The 12580-nt window shown below is 43.0% G+C and overlaps 1 long non-coding RNA gene across 1 annotated transcript in view; it reads left to right on the top strand.

The window, feature by feature from the left end:
• The first annotated feature begins 535 nt into the window (after positions 1-535).
• Positions 536-12580, top strand: part of LOC125620365 — a 111688-nt gene continuing 99643 nt past the window's right edge. The window contains exon 1 of the long non-coding RNA XR_007351978.1: positions 536-655. This is a non-coding gene — a long non-coding RNA (uncharacterized LOC125620365). The remainder of the gene's footprint in view (positions 656-12580) is intronic.

The following is a 12580-nucleotide window of genomic DNA, read 5'->3' as shown; positions in this document are numbered from 1 at the left end:
TGGTGGCCTAGGGTGTGGGGAATGCAGTTAGAAGTTACAGAGCATCTGCCACATGCCAGGCTTGGCTGGGCCATTCACATTCGTTATCAGCTCATCGACTACAAGGGCTTGGCCTGGTGTATCCTTATCTATTTTATAGGAAACGTGCCATGGGCTGAGATGAGTTGTGGGATTTGCCCAAGGTCACATGGAGAGTGATCTGAAAAGATTCAAACTCAGAAACGGCTGAGGAGATGGGGTGTGTGTGTTAGGAATGGGGGAATGAACAGTGGGGAGCCCTGTGGTCCAAATGCAGAACCACAGCAAATCCCTGTAAAGCACTTGGCTGGGCCAGAAACCTCTGCACCCACCAGAGCCCCATCCCGCGTGCTGGCTGTTGTGTGTGTCTGGGTTCTCTCTGCTGTGGCGCCCAGCTGCCCTGGCAGACTCTTGAACATTGGCCAAACAAATGCTTGACTGGGAGAACACAGCCCTGAAGCAACTTCAGCCAATGCTGAGCCCTCACTGTGCGCCAAGGCCAGGGTCAGCGGTTCACTTCCGCCTTCTCTCTCACCTACTCGCCATCACCATGAAGTAAATCCCATCAGGGCTCCAGGTTCCCGGAGAGAGACTGAGGCCTAAGGAAGTTGGGACTTGGTCTGAAGTCACAAAGCTGGTGAGCGGTTTTGAATCTAGGCCTATCTGTCTTCAAAGCCCAAACGACAAACCACGGTGTGAAAACGAATGCTTTGTGTGGCCGAACTGTAGCTTCCAAACTCTTCTGAAACTGAGCCTCAGTCAAGGCAGCCACAGCAATCGCTCCTGGGAAGGGTGTTTTCCAGGCCCTTGTGGATCAGATCTGGCTTTATGTAAAAGCCCTCTGACTGTGGTTCTCCTGGGGCGGGGCGGGGCAGGGGGTATCAAAAGGCATTCCCTGCCACCCCTGGATCCTGCTACCTTCAGGGGCTTTGAAGAGATACACTTAGAAGGTGTGGATCAGCTAAGGTAACCACTGGGGGAAGCCCTTTGGAGTGCCAGTGTCATGTGACTTAGGCCTTGAGAAATCAGGCCATGTAGAAGAAAGGACAGCAGATAGGAAAGTGGGCCATGAGAGAGCTGTGAGTCAGCAGAGTGGTGGTAGTTGCTGGAAGAGCTAATGTATCACTAGGAGCATAGTGTGTCAAATAACGAAGGTGACTTTGCCTTTCTGGAGCTGGGGTGTGGGGTTAAGGGCTGGCTCTGCCTTTTCAGTGCAGAGGAGGTGGTTGTGCATGCAATCTGACTGCTGGGATTTAAATCTTAGTTTAGAGTGACCTTGGAGACGGACGTTAACTTTGCAGTGCCTCAGTTTCTTCATCTGTAAAGAGGAATCATATCTCCAAAGCACTTGGAACTATACCTAACACACTATAAGTACTTAAGAAAGTTTGCCACCGTTATCATCATCTCCGCATATCTGAAAATGACTGCCATCGTATCTAGAATATAATAGGTGTTTGAAGAATATTTTTCCTTTCTCTCCTGATCCCTTCTTTCTTCCTGTCTCTGGGTTACGAGGTTCTTCTAACTTCCAGACTTCTGCAGAATGTTTTCAAACAATGCAACCTCTTTATAGATGGAGGCCACCTGCCTCCATCTAAATCCCCTTTTTAGTGAAGAAAGAGGCAGAGGAAGGAAGAAGCCAAATCCTTACTTTTAGAAGTTTCTCATTCTTCCAGATCACAGTGTTTCTACTTTCATGATCCCTGAAGTATCTGACTTGAAGTCAGGGAAAGCTCTGATTTGAAAACTGAAGCTCAGAGAGGTTTAATGAATCACTAATACTTGAGTGGCTGAACCAGAACTTACATCCAAGTCTTCCAGACTCTGAAAACCAATATTCATGTGAGGCATTGCCCAGCCTCTTGCCCCTCACCCCACATGTCCTCCTGCCCTGGGATTCTGCTAAGGGAAGCCTCAGGAGAGCACTCAGTCATTCTCCAACTTTGAAGCCAAATCCTGTAGTATTGATCAGATTGAGGCAGAGGGGACAGGTAGGAGTCCTAGATGTCAGAGCTGAGCCCTTAGGGCTGAACTGGACTGACCAGTCCTCTGTTTCCAGGTGGCTGCAGTTGGTGAGATCTAGAACCAATGTCAGGAGCCCAGAACCCTCAAGAGCATTGTCCAGCAAGATTTTCTGTGAAAATTCTAGATCGGCACTGTCCAATACAATAGCCACTAGCCTTATGAGACTATTGATCACTTGAAATGTGACTTATGTGACTGAGCTCTCTCTTTCCCTGGTTCATAGCTAAGGAAACTGAGACCCAACCAGAGAGCTCATTGAAATTTGCAAGTAGATCTCTGGGACTGAACCTTCTTGTCTGGCCCCAAAGCCAAGCCCTTCACCAACATAGTCGCCTCTCCTCCTATTCCCAAGAAAGTTCTTTGCGCCCTTCCAACCCAGACAGGTGATGGGGTGATGTCTGCCTATGTCTGGGGGTCTTGCTTCCTGCCTGGCTCCACCTGGATCCAATTCTATGAGGCACCTGTGTTGTTTTACTGATAACAGTGTTTGCCCTTCCAAAGCCAGGGCTATAAAAGGCAGCTTTCAAAGTCACTGCTGCAGAAATGTCAACATGGGGGGGAGTCTAGTCATAGTTTCTGAGGGGAAATGTCACCTCTGGGTTGCCTCAAAGGCTGCTGGAGTAATCTTCCAAGACCTGAGTCCTGGGTCCAGACTTGTTTCTACTATGAGCGTGATGTGTTGCTTTGCACATATTTTACTTTTTCCTGGGCTTTGTTTGTATCATCCAGGTGAGGAGGGGTTGGTCTTGGAGCCCTTAGAGGGCTCTTCTATTTCTAAAATGGTTTGTGTCCTTCACTTGGGGTCCTGGGACTCAACACCCAAATGTGCCATTCCATGACCAAAGTGCTTTATATAGCAACCTTCAAAACAAAACCACCCCTAAACCTGAACCTGTATTTTTTTTTTCAAAACCTCCAACAATGTTACCATTGAAGCAGTAAAGGTACTCATTAATATCTTGTAAAAGGTGATTTTGTATTTTTGCTTAATGTATGAAAAAAAAAGTCCCCCAGGCTTGACACCAAGCCAGAGAGCCCAGGTCTAAAGCCACAGTCAGACCACTAGGATTCTACAGAGTTCAGGTGTTTAGACAAATTACCTGCACTTGAGAACGCAGGGTAATTTTCTCAACTTTTCAAATGTTTTCTCCTCCCCCCTCTCCTTTCTGGGGTTTTCGCCCTTGCTTGTAACCCAAACCACAAATAAAGCTTTAAGCCTCTGGCTGTGAGGCGCACGGAGGTGGCTGCCAAGAACAGCTTGGTTCACGTGGGCCCCTTTTCTGCCTCTCTGGAAACCAGCTCTCCAGAGGACAGCTCACACACGCTTTTCTCTTTCTTTACTAATCATTAAAAAAAAAAGAACAAAACACAACAAAATATTGCTTTTCACAAGGTCTAGGCAAGGGGCAGACTGGTATTGATGGGTGGTGGGCAGAGACCTGGGATGCTTGAAAGGAGTCAGAACCCAGCTATGGAAGCCAGAAATAGTCATGTATCCTTCTTAAATGAAGGCTCTTTTACTGGCTCCCATTCGAATCCTTTACTCTAGAACTTGGGGCATGTAGGTGTCCAATACCTATTTGTGGTTGAAGGGATGAACTTCCACAAGCATGCTTTCTTATACTTAATACTGGGATAAACATTCACATCCCCATTCTGTAGCCAAGGAAAGAGAGGCTCCAGCTCATTCAAGGTCATGCACACTGCTACCTGGTGGGGCCAAGGAGTAAGGCTGGGCTGTCTCCTGACTGGGCCTCTAAAGCCATGTTCTTTCTGCATCTGCCTCTCGGTCACACAGACCCAAGCAACACTGTTCTCTAGCCCATGGATGAAGCCAAGGCCTGAAGGGCTGTGGAACTAGATTTCTCCATGCATTCTCTCCCATCACTTCCAAAATTATCTCCATGGGGATGATAGTTACAACCAAAATGCCAGCTCACTCCTCCCAGCTTCTTGCAGATATCACCGCTAGACTTATGTACACTCAGCTCTATATCCAGTGCCTGGCTCAGAGTAGGTACATCAGTCAATAATGCCCCACAGACTTTATCCAAATATGAACTCATCTTATCCACTGCTCAGTCCTCAGTGTCCAAATGTAGGTTGGTGAATAAATCAATAAATGGAAAAATGCATTTTCCTTTCTTCTAGTCCAATATTTTCTGGATTGCCTACTTCTGTCAAAGACATCACCACCTCTTTCCAGTCTCTGAAGCTAAGAGCCTGGAACTCCTAGGACACCCCTCTCTCATGTGACTCATGAAATTGTCCACTGCATCCTTTCAGTTTAGCCTCTGATCTATCTTTCATCCCATTCTCTCTTCTACAAATATGAATACGTGAACTTCTCTGTTTAAGACTGGTTGCATTGGTTACAAGGAGCAACAACTCAACTTGAACTTAAGCAAAAGAGGGGAAATTAAATCAGAAGAATACAGGGGCAATCACAGAATTAATGGAGAAACCCAACTTCCAAGTCCCAAGAAGGGTAGGGTTGGTTGAAACAGGGAGCTCTGATTCTAACAGCTCTTTTTCTCTTTCATCTCCCTCTCCCGAGTCCATTGATGTACCATTTCATTATCTCTCAGTTGTTTCCTCCATATCCACATGGACAGGGATAGCTACAAACTCCTATCTATACAATTTTAGGACCTGAGTAAAACATTCATTTTCCCATGTACTTCAACAGAATAAATTCCAGGAGAATCCAGCTTACCTAAAGTTACTTTACATGGCACATGGGCCCATCCCTGGAACAGTCCCCAGGGACTGGCAGCACATATAGCACCTCTGTGAAATATGAAAAAGTGCCATCCTTTGAGTATCTGCAGCTCCACAGATGCATAGCTTGTCCTGCAGAACATGGGCTGGATTCTAATCACCACTCTTCCCTACCAGACAGGCTTTTCCAGAGCACAACCAACACAGCAGTATGAGGTAGACATGTTTGGCAATGGATGTGGATTGGGGCACTCTCATTAGCCCTGTCTGGATCAGACGCCAACACCTGGTCAATCACTACTGCTAGGAAAGTAGGGTCATACAAGTGATCTCACTTTCCACTTGGAAAACATGGTCAGAGCAGAGAGAGGGTTGGGTGAAGAGCTTCTTCTCCAAGAAAGGGAGGTGACACACTCTTGGACCCCTGGGGACTCATCTGAACTGTATTTATATTTCCCAAACCTGCTTCTTCTTTTGGTTTTCTTTATTGATATGAGGAAACATCTGCCTAGTTATGCTGGCTAAAAACCTAGAAGGTACCCTGAATCCTTTTTTCTCTCTCACAATAATCTTCTGCATATGTCTCTGATATATTCAGATTATTTTTTCCATTTATTCTTCCATCTCCTAGATTAAACAACAGTTATTTTTTTGCTTGGCTTTTCACAAAAATGGTCTTCTAACAAACTACTCCCGATCCATCCCATCATTATGCATGCTGCTTAGTTTTTGTGCCTTGGCTCTTCTTGCTATCAAGAAGTGGTGTCTACATAAAACCTGACAAAATTGAATTGGGAGGACATAGGAAACCTACACAGATCAATAATGAGCAATGAGATACAAGCATTAATAAAAAAAATTTCCAAAAAACAATTTCTTAACTGAATTGTACTAGACCTTTAAAGAAGAACTAATGCCAACGCTCCTCAAATTATTCCATGAAATAGAAGGAGACAAACCCTTCCAAATTCATTCTATGAAGCCAGTATCACTCTGATACCAAAAACTAGATAAGGACATATCAAGGAAAGAAAACTACAGACAAATATCCTTGATGAACTTAAATAAAAACACTCTCAAAAAATATTAGCAAATCATATTAAGCAGATTGCACAACACAACCAAGTTGATTTTATTTCAGAATTGCAAGGATGGTTTAACATACACAAATTCATAAACAGAAATAAGTACAAAAATTACATAGTCTTCTCAATAGATGGAGAGAAATCCTCTTATAAAGTTCAGAGCACACACTTGTGATTAAAACATTGAAGAAACTAGGGATAGAAAGAACTTCTTCAACATCATAAATGCTACATACAAAAAAACCCGAAACTGATATCATGATGAAAGGAGAAAAATTGAAAGCATTTTCTTTAAAATCCAGAATAAGACAAGGATGTTCACTGTCACTACTCCTATTGAATATAGTACTAGAAATTCTAGCCAGAGAAATTATATAAGAGAAGGAAATAAGAAGGATAACAACACAAAGAAATCAAATAATCACTGCAGATGATATGATCCTATATTTGGAAGATCCACAATGTTCCACCAGAAGACTACTAGAGGTATTAAACAAATTCAGCAAAGTACCAATTTACAAAATCAATATAAAAAATCATTAACTTTCCTATATGTCAGTAATAAATCTGCTGATAAAGAAATCAGAAAAACAATCTCATTTTAGTCTCAAAAAATAAAATAAATTAAAATAAAATAAAATGAAAAAGAACACTTGGAATAAATTTCACCAAGGAGGTTAAAAACCTGCAATGAAAACTACTGAACCCTGAAGGAAGAAATTGAAGAACACACAAGAAAATGGAAAGACATCCCATGTTCATGGAAAAGTGGAATTGCTATTGTTAACATGGCCATCCTGCCAAAAACAATATACACATTCAATGCAATCTTCATCGAAATACCCAGGACATTCTTTACAGAACTAAAGAAAACAGTCCTAAAATGCTTTTGCAATATTAGTAGACCAAGAATAGCCAAAGCAATTCTAAGCCAAAAAATCAATGGTGGAAGCATCACAATACCTGACTTCAGGTGATACTGCAGAGCTATGGTAACAAAAACTGCATGGTAGTGGCATAAAAAAACAGACACATGGACCAATGGAGCAGAGTGGAAGACAAAGAAACAAACTCACACAGATAGTCATCTGATTTTTGACAAAGGTGCCAAAAAACATTTTGAAGAAAAGACAGTCTTTTAAACAAACGGTGCTGGTGCTGGGAAAACTGATCATTTATATGTAGAATAATGAGACCAGATCCTTATCTTTCACCCTGCACAAAAGTTAACTTGAAATGGATCAAAAACCTAGCAACTAGAACAGAAACTGTGGAACTCTTAGGAGAAAATCTAGGATTAGGACTCCAACATATAGGTACAGGCAACAACTTTCTCAGTAGGACTCCTAGAATTAATATATGGGATAGCATCAAGTTAAAAGTCTTCTGTACAGCAAATAAAGAATTAAGAATAAGGAAAGGAATCTAAAGAATGGAAAAAAATCTTTGCTACCTACTCTTCTGACAGAGAATTAATACTAAGAATGTATAAAGAACTCAAAAAACTTAACACCAAAACCCCAAATAATCTAATCAATAAATGAGCAAATGAAGTAAACAGACACTTTTCAAAAGAAGAAATACAAATGGCCAAAAAATATATGAAAAAAAAATGTTCAATGTCCTTAACAATGTGGGAAACAGAAAGTGAAACTACACTGAGATTTCATCTCACTCCAGTTAGAATGGCAACCATCAAGAATATAGATAGCCTGGGCTGAGGTTGTGGCTCAGTGGTAGAGCGCTCGCCTAGCACGTGTGAGGCCCTGGGTTCGATCCTCAGCACCACATAAAAATAAATAAAGATATTGAGTCCAACTACAACTAAAAAATAAACACTTAAAAAAAAAGAATATAGACAGCCTGGTGTGGTGGTGCAAGCCTGTAATCCCAGTGGTTTAGGACGCTGAGGCATGAGGATTGCAAGTTCAAAGTCAACCTCAGCAACTCAGGGAGCCCCTAAGCAATTTAGCAAGACCCTGTTTCAGAATAAAAAATAAAAATGGGCTGGGGTTATGGCTCAGTGGTTAAGCATCCCTGGGTTCAATCCCTGATTAAAAAAAATAATAATAATACAGACAATAATACATATTACATACTGGAGAGGATATGGAAAAAGAGGAACGCTTTTACATTGTTGGAAGAATTATAAATTAACCACTATGGAAATCAGTACAGAAGTTCCTCAAAAAACTTGGCATGAAACCACCAAATAAACCAGCTATACCACTCCTTTCTAATTATCCTAAAGAATTCAAGTGAGCATATTATAATGATATACATGCATACCCATGCTTATAGCAGCACAATTCACAATAGCCAAATTATGGAACCATCCTAGGTGTCCATCAATAAATGAATGGATAAAGAAAATGTGGTAAATATACACAATGAAGTTTTATTCAACCATAAAGAAAATTGAAATTATGTCATTTGCAAGAAAATGAATGGAACTTGAGAACATTATGTTAAGTGAAATAAACCAAACTTAGGAAGTCAAGGGTCATATGTTTTCTCTCATATTGGAAGCTAGAGAGGAAGAAGAAAAAATAAAGGGAGGATCTCATGAAAATAGGTGACTTAAATGGCTGTCTTCTGCAAACACACTCCTCTGTGCCTATTTTAGTTTCCATGATTGCTTGTCCATCTTCCTTCCTGGATTGGTACTCCTTGAAGGCAGGGACTTTGGGAACTTCTTTGTAGCTTTCTCACACAGCACCTAGGACAATGTAAAGTTGAGCACATAAAGAGTGTGCTACTGTGAACCTCCTAGCAACCATCCAGAGCTGGACTAGGTGGGTATGATCTGTTGCAGGAGAAGATAAACAGGTAAGATATCTCTTAGGCTTTGAAATCAGGCTATGTGGGTTTGAGTCCTTATTGCCAGTATGACCTCAGAAGTTTATCTAATAGTACCTCAGTTTCCTCATCCATAAGTTGAGAACAGTAATTAAACCTAGATCACAAGGCAATAAGTACTTCTTAATTGCCATAAAAATGATGGTGGTGGTGATGTGGTCATCTGTCCTCTTTACTCAGGCCCATGATAATGGTCACTGGTCCCTCAGGAGCAGCATGACCAGTTGGTCACTCTGTCTCATCATGAGACCTCTTCTGTGTTGGCAGAATAATGTGTGTGGAAAGCACAGACTTTCCTTGGGAGATGTGGGCTCAAGTCTTTGGTCTGCCAGATGATTGACCTTTACCAAGGTCCTTTCTTTCTTTTTTTGTTTCTTCATTCATAAATGGGTGTGGCCTCCCTAGGTTGTGGGGAAGTCATGAATGAGGAAATGCTGAAGGAGGGAGTAAACTTTGGAACACCATGTTCCTCTTGGAAGGTGATTGGCCCCCATTCCTGGATTAGGTCATGCACCCATGGCTCTCTGTGTTTCTTCAAGTCATGCTCTTATTCACAGATATTTATTGAACTTACATTGGGGCAACTCTGAGGTTTCATAAGTGAGCATCTACTATATACTGGAGTCAAGCAGTGAGTGAGACAAAGCCCTTCTTGGAGATTTCATTCTTCTGGGAAGACAGAACATAGGTCATTAAATAATGATATGATTTCAGTTTGGTAAATGCCAGAAGAATGGGGGTAGACCCTCCTAGGGGACCCCCTTTGGCCTTGGCACACTATTTTCATTGCCCACATGTGTATCAGTCTGCTCTCTCATGAATTCCTGGAAGTCACAGGCCCCTTTCATTTACCTCTGTTGCTTAGGTACCCTGCCAGTACCTGGTCTTTAGTAGGAACTCAAAGTTCACTTTTTCCTATGTTTGCATCTAGTGATCAGCAATTTTCTATTCACATTTTTTTCAATAAGTACTAACTAAAAATCTACTGTATGTCAGGTCACACAGTCTTGCTCTGCCAAAGAAAGAAAACTGTGGCATCCTATTATAAATGAGCTTTTGGTTGAGTGGAGGAGACAGCCACACAAAAGGGGACATCACAACCAGCTGGGTGAGCACTATGGGCAAGGTTTGCATAGAGAGCCCAGAGGAGTCTCAGGGGAGCCATCCTTTATGGTTCTTGAATCTTTCAACAATCCTTTTAACTCAGACCTCACACAGGATGAACAAGCTTTGGCTTTTCCCGGAGACTGAGAAAATCAGACAGAGTGGCAGGATTTTTACACATGCATACTGTTGATCAAACAGCAATGGCTTAAAAATAAGACACATTCCCAATGAGCCTCCATCCTGCTTCCCAGTAGCTCCAGATCAGGCCAATCTTCCTGGAGCTCTGCCACTTCTCCACTGAAAATAGGTACTGTGCCTTAGGACGAGACTTCCCAGCCTGAGACTCCAAGTCCCTCCATCCACACCCAGGGTAGACAACCCAGGCTTCTTCCCACCACTCACTCATATCTATGCAGACCTGCTATTGGCTCCTGCCAGAACTTAACCTCTCCCAGCCTCAGCCTCCTTATCTGCAGAGTGGGAACAGACACTAACAGATGGGCCTTCACCCCTTGTTCACTGCCATTCTGTCCTGCTACTTAATGCTTATTATCCACTGGGTGGACAGCAGGTGCTGGGGCTGTAGAAATGAATGAATGAGATCAATTTCTCACCTTCATGGAGCTTACATTCCAGTAAAAGGGGAGGAAATAAAGTAATAAAAATCAGAGAGAAGCACATAATCTGTGGGGTGGTGATGAGTGTTAGGAAGTCAAAGCAGGGAACAGGGACAGGGTGATCCTGGGGCTGTAGGGATGGAAGTATAATTTTAAATACAGTGCTGACAAAGGTCTCCCTGAAAAGATGATCTCAGAGCAGAGAGGTAAAGAAGACAAGGGGCTAAGCCATGGAGTCATCTGAGTGAAGCGAAAGTAGAGCAGATGGTCTTTGAAGATCAAATCGACTCCTTTCCTCCTTCCTCCTTCTTTCCTTCCTTTTTGTCTTCTTTTTATTTATTCCAAAATGTGTTTTTAGCACCATGCTAGGTGATACGCATTGTATTAAATCGTATAGATTGGAAGAGGGCCTCTTGCTTTCAAGATGTGCAAAACTATCAACAGAAATGCCCAAGATCAATCTAGAGTTTCAGTGGAAGGTATTTGGGGTTTATGCCAGAGAAAGGGTAACCATTCGATGCAGAAACCCCAGGTGGTTTGGGGAGCCTATGGGCCTCTTCTCAGAACAACATCTTAAAACATGTAAAATAAAATGCAGGTGATTGGAAAGCAAGCCAATTATTTTTCAGAAGTTCACAAAATATGTAGTCAAAATCCAAATTGGTAATGATTTATATGCTTTTTTATTTACACATTCAATAATAGATCTACAGATCTAAACTATTATAATTTTAAAATACAGATGAGTTGGGACACGTCTTTGAGAAAAATCTGTAACAACTGGAAAGTGAATGAAAAAAAAACAACTGATTTTGGAGGCAATGAATGTCGGGTATCACTGGAACCACTGTGAATTGTGCCTGAATTTGTAATTGAAGGAAATATTAAATTTCAGGTAGAGGAGAGTGAACATGCGTTTCCCCCATGCAAGTTCACAAAACTTCTGATCTGGCCTGAGGCTAAGAACCCCAGGGCTAAAGGTCTTGTATGGTGGACTCTGAAAGCATGAAAGAGTGGGGTGGGGGGAGCAGAAGAACATTTCCAGAGCAGGTGGTACCTTAGCAGGGTTCTGAGAGAGAGTGGGCACAGGGGATGCGAGGAAGACAAAGAGTAGGTATCCTGGCGTCATATGTATCGTTTGGGGAACTGAAGTTTAGGGTGGCAGGAAAAGAGTGTTTATGTAGGTTTTGGTGGAAATAAGGCCAGGAACAAAAGATGAGGGAGTTAGATAATGAAGAATAGCGGGTCCTGAACTATAGCATTGATCCAGAACGTTGTGGGGAGTCTTTGAGGAAGTAAGGAAGAGGAACAAATTATGGTCAGATGTGTACATCAGAAAGATCATATTGTGAAGTAATGGATTGGAATGTAGAGGTTGGAGACCAGCGAGGTCAGAAGCAGCTATGTGGTCAGAAAACTGCCCACAGAGGCAGAGAAGAGGAGATGGGCCTCTGAGATACCTAACATGCTGCAACCTTCACAGAACTTGATATAGATGGGGATGGATCAGGCAGAGGGAGGGATCGCAGCCAAGTGCAAGTCCTCAACAGGTCCTCTGTGCTCTGGGGATGGCTGCGTGTGCTGCAAACCTCTTTGCCTTTGCAAGAGCTCCCTCTTTTCCTGAGGCTCCCTCTCCTCGGTGTTGCCTCCTCTTTTCTGGATCCCAGGTCACCTCACCTATTTCTCTTCTTCTGTCTTGCTTGGAGGCCTTCCTGGAAATGGCAGGTTACCAGAGTTTCAGCCTGAACCTAAAAAATCCTTGTCTAAGTCTGTCCAGAACCCTGAGCTCCCTGGGCTTGTGCAGAGACCCCCTTGGATTCCTCTGGGTCTCGGAGAGTGTCAGCCTCGGCAGGGGTTCTCAATTTCCCTGGGGAAGCAAGGGGGGAACTCAGCCCAGTGGCTGGCAAGTCAAAGAGAACTGCGTGTCCATCTGTGAGCCCACAACAGTCACACTGGAAGTCAACAAGGGAAATGGAAAGGGAGAGACGCAGCCTCCACAGGGGCTCACGCCCTGGGACCTGTGCCAGTGTGAACAAGGTTTTCCGGGTGAGGATTTCCCCTTGTAGAATGAGAATAGCAGCTGAAGGCTGAGAGAGAGAGAGAGAGAGAGAGAGAGAGAGAGAGAGAGAGAGAGAGAGAGAGAGA

Source organism: Marmota marmota, unplaced genomic scaffold, assembly GCF_001458135.2.
Source record: "Marmota marmota marmota unplaced genomic scaffold, marMar, whole genome shotgun sequence".
Lineage (NCBI taxonomy): Eukaryota > Metazoa > Chordata > Mammalia > Rodentia > Sciuridae > Marmota > Marmota marmota.
This window is presented reverse-complemented; position numbering and strand designations above follow the sequence as displayed.